We start from the raw sequence: 9,809 nt of genomic DNA on the forward strand, positions 1-9,809 counted from the left end.
ATGAAAACAGCAATGGTACTCGTACAAAAACAGACACACGCACCAATGGAACAGAGTAAAGAGCCCAGAAATACAGCTGTACACCTACAACCATCTTGTCTTTGACAAAGTTGACAAACACAAGCAATGGAGAAAGGACTCCCTGTTCAATAACCAGTGCTGGGATAACTGGCTAGCCGTATGAAGAAGACTGAAACTGGACCCTTTTCTTATTCTATACACAAAAATCAATTCAAGGTGGATTAAATACTTAAAGCCTAAAACTATAAAAACCCAGAAGATAACCTAGGAAATACTATTCTGGACATGGGCCCTGGCAAAGATTCCATGACAGAGACACCAAAAGCAATTGTTAAAAAACAAAAATTAACAAATGGGACCTAATCAAACTAAAGAGCTTCTGCACAGCAAAAGAAACTCTCAACAGAGTAAATAGCCTACAGAATGAGAGAAAATATTCGCAAACTGCACATCTGACAAAGGTCTAATATCCAGCATCTATAAGGAACTTAACAAGCAAAAAGCAAATAACCCCATTAAAACAAAGGACATGGGCAAAGGACATGAACAAACACTTTTCGAAAGAAGACGTACACAAGGCCAAGAAGCATATGAAAAATGTTCAACATCACTAATCAATAGAGAAATGCAGATTGAAACCACAATGAGATACCATCTCACATCAGTCAGAGTGGTTATTGCTAAATAGTCAAAACGTAACAGATGCTGGCAAGGTTGTGCAGAAAGAGAACAAACAAATGGAAGAACATTCCATGCTCATGGGTAGGAAGAATCAATATCGTGAAAATGGCCATACTGCCCAAAGTAATTTATAGATTCAATGTCATCCCCATCAAGCTACCAATGACTTTCTTCACAGAATTGGAAAAAACTACTTTAAAGTTCATATGGAACCAAAAAATAGCCTGCATTGCCAAGTCAATCCTAAGCGAAAAGAACAAAGCTGGAGGCATCACACTACCTGATTTCAAACTATACTACAAGGCTACAGTAACCAAAACAGCATGGTACTGGTACCAAAACAGAGATATAGACCAATGGAACAGAACAGAGCCCTCAGAAATAATGCCGCATATCTACAACCATCTGATCTTTGACAAACCTGACAAAAACAAGAAATGGGGAAAGGATTCCCTATTTAATAAATGGTGCTGGGAAAACTGGCTAGCCATATGTAGAAAGCTGAAACTGGATCCTTTCCTTACACCTTATACAAAAATTAATTCAAGATGGATTAAAGACTTAAATGTTAGACATAAAACCATAAAAACCCTAGAAGAAAACCTAGGCAATACCATTCAGGACATAGGCATGGGCAAGGACTTCATGTCTAAAACACCAAAAGCAATGGCAACAAAAGCAACAATTGACAAATGGGGTCTAATTAAACTAAAGAGCTTCTGCACAGCAAAAGAAACTACCATCAGAGTGAACAGGCAACCTACAGAATGGGAGAAAATTTTTGCAATCTACTCATCTGACAAAGGGCTAATATCCAGAATCTACAATGAACTCAAGCAAATTCACAAGAAAAAAACACACAACCCCATCAACAAGTGGGTAAAGGATATGAACAGATACTTCTCAAAAGAAGACATTTATGCAGCCAAGAGACACATGAAAAAATGCTCATCACTGGCCATCAGAGAAATGCAAATCAAAACCACAAGGAGATACCATCTCACACCAGTTAGAATGGCGATCACTAAAAAGTCAGGAAACAACAGGTGCTGGAGAGGATGTGGAGAAATAGGAACACTTTTACACTGTTGGTGGGACTGTAAATTAGTACAACCATTGTGGAAGTCAGTGTGGCGATTCCTCAGGGATCTAGAACTAGAAATACCATTTGACCCAGCCATCCCATTACTGGGTATATACCCAAAGGATTATAAATCATGCTGCTATAAAGACACATGCACACGTATGTTTATTGTGGCACTATTCACAATAGCAAAGACTTGGAACGAAGCCAAATGTCCAACAATGATAGACTGGATTAAGAAAATGTGGCACATACACACCATGGAATACTATGCAGCAATAAAAAATGATGAGTTCATGTCCTTTGTAGGGACATGGATGAAGCTGGAAACCATCATTCTCAGCACACTATTGCAAGGACAAAAAACCAAACACCACATGTTCTCACTCATAGGTGGGAACTGAACAATGAGAACACATGGACACAGGAAGGGGAACATCACACACTGGGGCCTGTTGTGGGATGGGGAGAGGGGGGAGGGATAGCATTAGGAGATACACCTAATGTTAAGTGACGAGTTAATGGGTGCAGCACACCAACATGGCACATGTATACATATGTAACAAACCTGCACGTTGTGCACATGTACCCTAAAATTTAAAGTATAATAATAAAAAAAAAGAAACAGAAACACTTATACACTGCTGGTGGGAATGTAAATTAGTTCAGCCACTGTGGAAAACACTGTGGCAAGTTCTCAAAGAATTTGAAACAGAAGTACTATTCGACCCAGACATCCCATTATTGGGTATATACCCAAAGAAATATAAACCATTCTACCATAAGAACCCAGGCATGCATATGTTCCTTGTAGCACTACTCACAATAGCAAAGACATAGAATCAACCTAAATCCCCAACAATGGTACTCTGGATAAAGAAAATATAGTACATATACACCATGGAATACTATGCATCCATAAAAGGGAACAAGATACTGTCCTTTCCAGCAACATGGATGGAGCCAGAAGCCATTATCTTCAGCGAACCAATGCAAGAACAGAAATCCAAATACTGCATGTTCTCAATTGTAAGTGGGAGCTAAACATTGAGTACACATGGACACAAGGAAGGGAACAATAGACACCAGAGCCTACTTGAGGGTGAGTGAGGGGAAGAGGGAAAGAATAAAAAAGCTACGTATCGGGTACTACACTTGTTACCTGGGTGATGAAATAATCTGCACACAAAACCTCTGTGACATGCAATTTACCTATTTAACAAACCCACACAGGCACCCCTGAACCTAAAAGTTAAAAAATATCTAAAGCAAATGTCAAAACAGATAGAGCTGACCCATGAGTAGGTGGGATTTGGTAATGAATTTCTTAAAATATTTTGAATGCTTGAAATATTTTATAATAAATATAAAATATATATAGCTTTACCCTGCCATCTTATGGAAGAGCATGACCCTAGGTATACAGGACTGGAGGGAGAGTGAATATAGCAATTCTCATGCAAACCCTGAGGGTCAAAGGGATTTTGCTGTGGCGGACTGCGGTCCAGAATTCAATGAGTTTTCTTGGGGGAAACGTTGGCCAACTGAGGCTGGGCAGATATCCAGGACAAACTCAGCTTAGGTCACTGTTGGGTTTAGGGCTGGCTACCTTAAGGAAAACATCATGGTCTCAATCTCCAGGGCCCTGGGCACTCAATCAGAGCTTCAGAAGAGGCCCAGGTTCCTGTGCCTAGTTTTGTCTCTCTATCGAATGCTCTTCACACAGCAATAAAAGTACTCCCCTCTGGGCCAAAGCTGGGCAAGTAAGTGGCGCCTTTTCCCAAAGAAATCATATCTTCTTTGTGCCAGAAGTAACCAGGGTGCCTGGCGCTCAGGCAGAGATCACTTTGTCGGGTTCTCAGCCCCTCCAGGCCTCATCTGCACAACAACTGGGCTGCACTGACTGGAGAGGGGTCCCTGTACTTCTCCTTGCTTGAGAACCCCAGAAATGCCAGGCTCCTCCTCACCCAATCCTTCCCCAAATAGAGTTGAGAGGATGACAAACTCATGTGGTGTAGTGTTTCATTTCATGAGACTGGAGGAGACAGAGAGAGAGAGGAGATTAACAAGATAATATTCAGTTGCTCCTGGCACCCTGCCCCTTCTCTGGCCCCCACCTCTACTCTTCCCCTTTCTTCCCAATTTTCCACTAGGAAGCCCCCAGGATGCCACTAAAACCATCTATAACCTTCAGCCTAGCCTACTGTGTGAGCCTCCAGGAAATGGGAACAATGTTTATACTTTTCAACTTCTTTCAGGCCTAAAACTTTGTCTTACCTTCAGAAAGATTTGTTTTTAGACTATTTTTTTTTTTTTTTTTTTTTGAGATGGAGTTTCACTCTTGTTTTCCAGGCTGGAGTGCAATGGCACGATCTTGGCTCACCGCAACCTCAGCCTCCCGGGTTCAAGCGATTCTCCTGCCTCAGCCTCCCTAGTAGCTGGGATTACAGGCATGCGCCACCAAACCCAGCTAATTTTTTTGTATTTTAGTAGAGAGAGGCTTTCTCCATGTTGGTCAGGCTGGTCTTCAACCCCCAACCTCAGGTGATCTGCCTGCCTCAGCCTCCCAAAGTGCTGGGATTACAGGCATAAGCCACGACGCCAGGGCTTTTTTAGCCATCTTAAGAGTGTTTTTACATTGTGATTTGGTAATATCATTAAAAATTAAAATTTAATAACTCTACTAAAATAATAAATTGATACACGTTTTACTAAATATCCCTAAAAGTCATTAAACACATGACTAAATCAAATTCAATGGAAAAATCTCCTAGTAGATTCATTTTACATTACAAATCAAAACACACAATTGTTGATAGTCACAAGGTAAGATTTGTCACTACTCCAAATCACAAACGTGTATATGCCTACACTTATTGAGCACTTATTTTATGCCAGGATTTGTGGGAATTGCTGCAGACAAAAAGATGAATAAAGTACAGTCTGTGCTCTCAAGAATTTACTATCTATACATTATGAACGACTATTCTTGGATAGCTTTTAAATGTATTTGACAGATCACATAAACACTATCAGTTGAACTTGCAAGTCGAAATTAGCTATCTGCCTTGATTTGATTGGTTTGGATAGTACCATAATTGTCTTTTATAATTTGTATTATGTTACTCTCTTGACCTGTGCTGAACAGAGCCCACAGTCAGTAGATGAGCAATGAATTCAGAATATGCCTCAAATTAACTAAATAAATTGCCACTTACAGGAAGACAGAGGTCTTTGCAGCTACATGTGTTAGTAAGTGTGTGGTCACTGATCACTCACCATTATCTAAATTATAAAGGTTATGAGCACAGAAATATGCAAGGATGCTTGAAACAATCTTCTGCAAATTTAGTAAAACATAGGTTAAACTAAAATGTATCTAGAAATATAAATATGGATTGTTTTTCCTCATTCAGAAATTTATAGTCCCAGCATCAGTAGTGCATTAATGTTAAACATTCCCCTTAAACCACTAACTGAATATTGATGATCTGTACCTCTTACTTAAAAATCCATGTGTAGATATAATTTATATAAAAATACAAAATACCTTCAGATATGATAGCCAGAGATATGCATTATATCACTTAAAAGAACATGAGATGTCTTGGCCGGGCGCAGTGATTCATGCCTTTAATCCCAGCACCTTGGGAGGCTGAGGTGGGTGGATCACTTGAGCTCAGGAATTCAAGACCAGCCTGGTCAACATGGTGAAACTCAGTCTCTACTCAAAATACCAGAAAAAAAAAAAAAAAAAATTAGCTGGGCTTGCTGATGGGTGCCTGTAATCCCAGCTGCTCGGGAGGCTGAGGCAGGAGAATCACTTGAACCTGGGAGGCGGAGGTTGTGGTGATCTGAGATCGTGCCATTGCACTCCAGCCTGGGCAACAAGAGCGAAACTCCGTCTCAAAAAAAAAAAAAGAAAGATGTCTGAAAACAATTCTTTCTGAAGGTAAGACAAAGTTTTAGGCATGAAAGAAGTTGAAAAATATAAACATTGTTCCCATTTCCTGAGGGCCCACCCGATAGGCTGGACTGAAAGTTATGTATGGTTTTAGTGGCATCCTGGGGGCTTCCTAGTGGAAAATTTGGAAAGAAAGTGGCAGAGTAGAGGTGATTGCGCCACTGCACTCCAGCCTGGGTGACAGAGCAAGACTCTGTCTCTAAAACAAAACAAAACAAAAAGATCTGAAATGGCAATATGGCACCTTCCTTTAACAGAAAAGCTTGAAAGTTTACCTCTTCTTTGGGAAGACCACCAAACCCAACAATTATAGTGTTCCAAAAGAACCTTACGTGTCCCTTCCTGTTTAAGAATTCCTTTCATAACATGCCTAGTAATTGGTTATCTAATGTCTGCTTAATAAATATGGCAATCTTAGTACTTCAAAAGCAGCTTCTTGTGCAATCTAGCTCCTGAAATCTTTCCTTGTTCCTCACAATGCAATGAATAGTGAATCGTGGTGGTGAAATAGTTCAAATTTAGAGGAAAAAAAATCTGGATCTGATCTCATACCAGTGGTGTGATCTTAGGCACAATTCTTAGCCTCCGTAAGTCTCCACTTCCTAATCTGTAAATGGGAATAATAATAATACAATTTCACAAAATTTATGTGAGAATTAAGTAGGGATAGTATATAAAGCACTAAACAATGAATGAAATTTGATAAATGCTTAACAGACAATCTTATTGACAACAACCCCAGTTTGTTTATTTGTTGTTGCTCTTATCTTACATGACTACTCTGGATCATTATGTCTGTTGACCACATCCTCCTTCTTCAAACTCTCTCTTGCTTTGTTTTCCAATATATTCCTTTCTCCTCGTTCCCCACCTACGCCCTTGAGTCCTTTTTCTCTCTCCCCTCTTTGTTAGTTTCTTTCTCCAGCAGTCACACAAATGTCAGAAAAATTGACCATAATAGAAATAAAAGATATACATTAGCCACTACTCCAATCTGGTTCTTGTAAGGACTGAGGATTCTTACTTGCTAGGTCATCTCCTGAAGTTTCTTCCCTTTATATGCAGAAGCAAAGTAAGGTGAAGAAATCTAAAGAATTCAGATAATATAAATCGATTTTCCAAATAAAGATCTGACAGAAAAAAGATAAAAAGTTGTGCAGGTAGTTTACAAAGTGAGAGAAGAAAGTTGCTTTATTGATTTTCTTTTTCTATTTCAGTTGCTGTCAGGTATGTGGAAGTGAAAGAAAGACGAAGAAGGCAGATGTTGAGAAATTCCACTGCTTCTGTCCTTCCTACCTGCCCCTCTTCCTTCCTGAGCAATTATATCCAAAGGAAACTAGGCTGGGCTGAGGACGGCAGGCATTCATGCAGATGGAGGCAAAGGGAGAATGGGTGGAAGCAACAGCAGTGGCTCCGGCTCTGGTGTCCTGTGTCCAAGCGGGGTCAGAGTTTGTCCTTGCAGGGGATGGATGTGGTGGGGTGGCCACCAGGGAGCATCCAAGCCTCAGTGGGGTTTAAAAGATATCTACACGGGGCAAGTAGCAGCAGAGGCCTGGGTGGGAAAACTGAGCTAGAGTGGGTTAAGGAGGGTGTCCATCAAGCGACGGATGGTGGGTGGCAGTGACAGAAGCACTGGCCAGGGTGCCACAGCCCAAGCAGGATGAGCAGTGTTTCTGGGAGGAAGATGCTGGCAGCAGAGACAGGAGATGGGTTACATATAAGAGGACTGAGAAAATAAATAAGTATTTTTGAAGATAATGGAAGCCAGAGTCCTCGTTGTTAGAAAAGGAAGTTACAAGCCAGGCGCGGTGGCTCATGCCTGTAATCCCAGCACTTTGGGAGGCCGAGGTGGGTGGGTCACGAGGTCAGGAGATCAAGACCATCCTGGCTAACATGGCGAAACCCCGTCTCTACTAAAAACACACACACAAAAAAAATTAGCCGGGCGTGGTGGCGGCCGCCTGTGGTCCCAGCTACTCGGGAGGCTGAGGCAGGAGAATTGCGTGAACCTGGGAGGCAGAGTTTGCAGTGAGTGGAGATCGCGCCACTGCACTCCAGCCTGGGTGAATGAACAGGACTCTGTCTCCAAAAAAAAAAAAAAAGAAAGAAAGAAAGAAAGAAAAGGAAGTTACAAATCCAGAAAGAGAAATAACTAGAAGAAAAAAACCCTGTAGTGTTTGATTAGAATAGTGGATATTACTGAGAATTCATGAATCTGTTTTTTGTTTTTTGTTTTTTTTTTCCGAGGCGGAGTCTCGCTCTGTCGCCAGGCTAGAGTACAGTGGCGGGTTCAAACGATTCTCCTGCCTCGGTCTCCAGAGTAGCTAGGAGTACAGTCACGCGCCACCACGCCCAGCTAATTTTTGTATTTTTAGTAAAGATGGGGTTTCACCATGTTGGCCAGGATGGTCTCCATCTATTGACCTTGTGATCCACCCACCTCAGCCTCCCAGAGTGCTGGGATTACAGGCATGAGCCACCGTGCCGGGCCTCATGAATCTTTTTTTTTTTTTTTTTTTTGAGACCAAGTCTCACTCTGTCACCCAAGTTGGAGTGCAGTGGCGCCATCTTGGCTCACTGCAAGCTCCACCTCCTGGGTTCACGCCATTCTCCTGCCTCAGTCTCCCGAGTAGCTGGGACTACAGGCGCCCACCACCACGCCCGGCTAATTTTTTTTATTTTTCCTAGAGACGGGGTTTCACCGTGTTAGCAGGATGGTCTCGATCTCCTGACCTCGTGATCCGCCCGCCTCTGCCTCCCAAAGTGCTGGGATTACAGGCGTGAGCCACCACGTTGAATCTTAATAAGAGAGTCACAGAGATAAATATAGAAGAGAGTGTGTGTGCGTTTGTGTGTGTGTGTGTGTGTGTGTGTGTGTACATACACATATACTCTCTAGCTTTAGTCACTGAAAGGGCTTGGAAGCAACTATATCTAGATAGCAATGAACACGTTTAAAGCTTAGATCTTGGTTTCTAAAAGCCACTCTCCATTAAAAGTAAACAGGGCTTCTTGGAGAAATGACGAATTCCAGAAAAGGGACAGGAAAAGTATAAGATTAACTTGGAACTTTGTGTGCTAGAAAAAGGGAAGGGCTTAAATAATAATGAGGACAAGTCAAAAGAATACAGAAGCCAGCATAAAGAGTCTCCAATGACCAAATCTGGGACAATTTGAGCATGAAAGTAAATAATCATAGTATCATATTATAATCCACTGTATAAAATAGGTATTCATGAGTTTCATACCAATATAAATAAAGTAAAAGTTTGATTGAGATGTTTACAGTGGTTGGGTGTGGTGATTCATGCCTATAATCCCAGGAGGGAGGATTTGGGAGGCAGAAGCAGGAGGATCACTTGAAGCCAGTTTTGAGACCAGGCTGGGCAGCATAGCAAGATCCCGTTTCTACAGAAAAAAAAATGACAGACAGGTGTGTACAGAGTCACAATGAAACTCACCAAAAAGAAAAAAAACACTTATTAATTACAAAGGGAAGAGTTATCATTTGACAGTAGAGAAGCCCAGCAGACCGGCAGACACCACCTTCCTCAGTTAATTAAAGGTAACATCACCAGTAATGGGATGTTAAAATCACTGCCACTCGATAACATGGTGAACACAGCCTTATTTGTATGATACTCCTGTCAAAGGTGAATGAGCTGAATCTAATCAAAAGGAAACATCAGATAAACCCAAACTGGGAGATATTCTACAGAGTAATTTATCTGCAAATGTGTCAAAATCATAAAAGTTAAGGAAAGACTGAGGAATTGTTCCAGATTGAAAGAGACTAAAGAGTCATGAAACCAAAGCTACACATAACCTTTGACTGGATCCTGAAGACAAATGGAGACAATTGAAAGGATTCTGATGATTAGATGGCAGTATTAGATTGATGTTAACTTCCTGATTTTCATGGTTGCATACTGGTTGGGAGAATGTTCTCGTTGTCAGAATTCCATGCTAAAGTATTCAGAAATGATTGGTGCATCATAGCAGTAACATAACACTCAAATGGTTCAGAAAACATAATTGTAACTTTGTTGACACTTTTCT

This window comes from Gorilla gorilla, chromosome 12 (genome assembly GCF_029281585.2).
Source record: "Gorilla gorilla gorilla isolate KB3781 chromosome 12, NHGRI_mGorGor1-v2.1_pri, whole genome shotgun sequence".
Taxonomy (NCBI): Eukaryota; Metazoa; Chordata; class Mammalia; order Primates; family Hominidae; genus Gorilla; species Gorilla gorilla.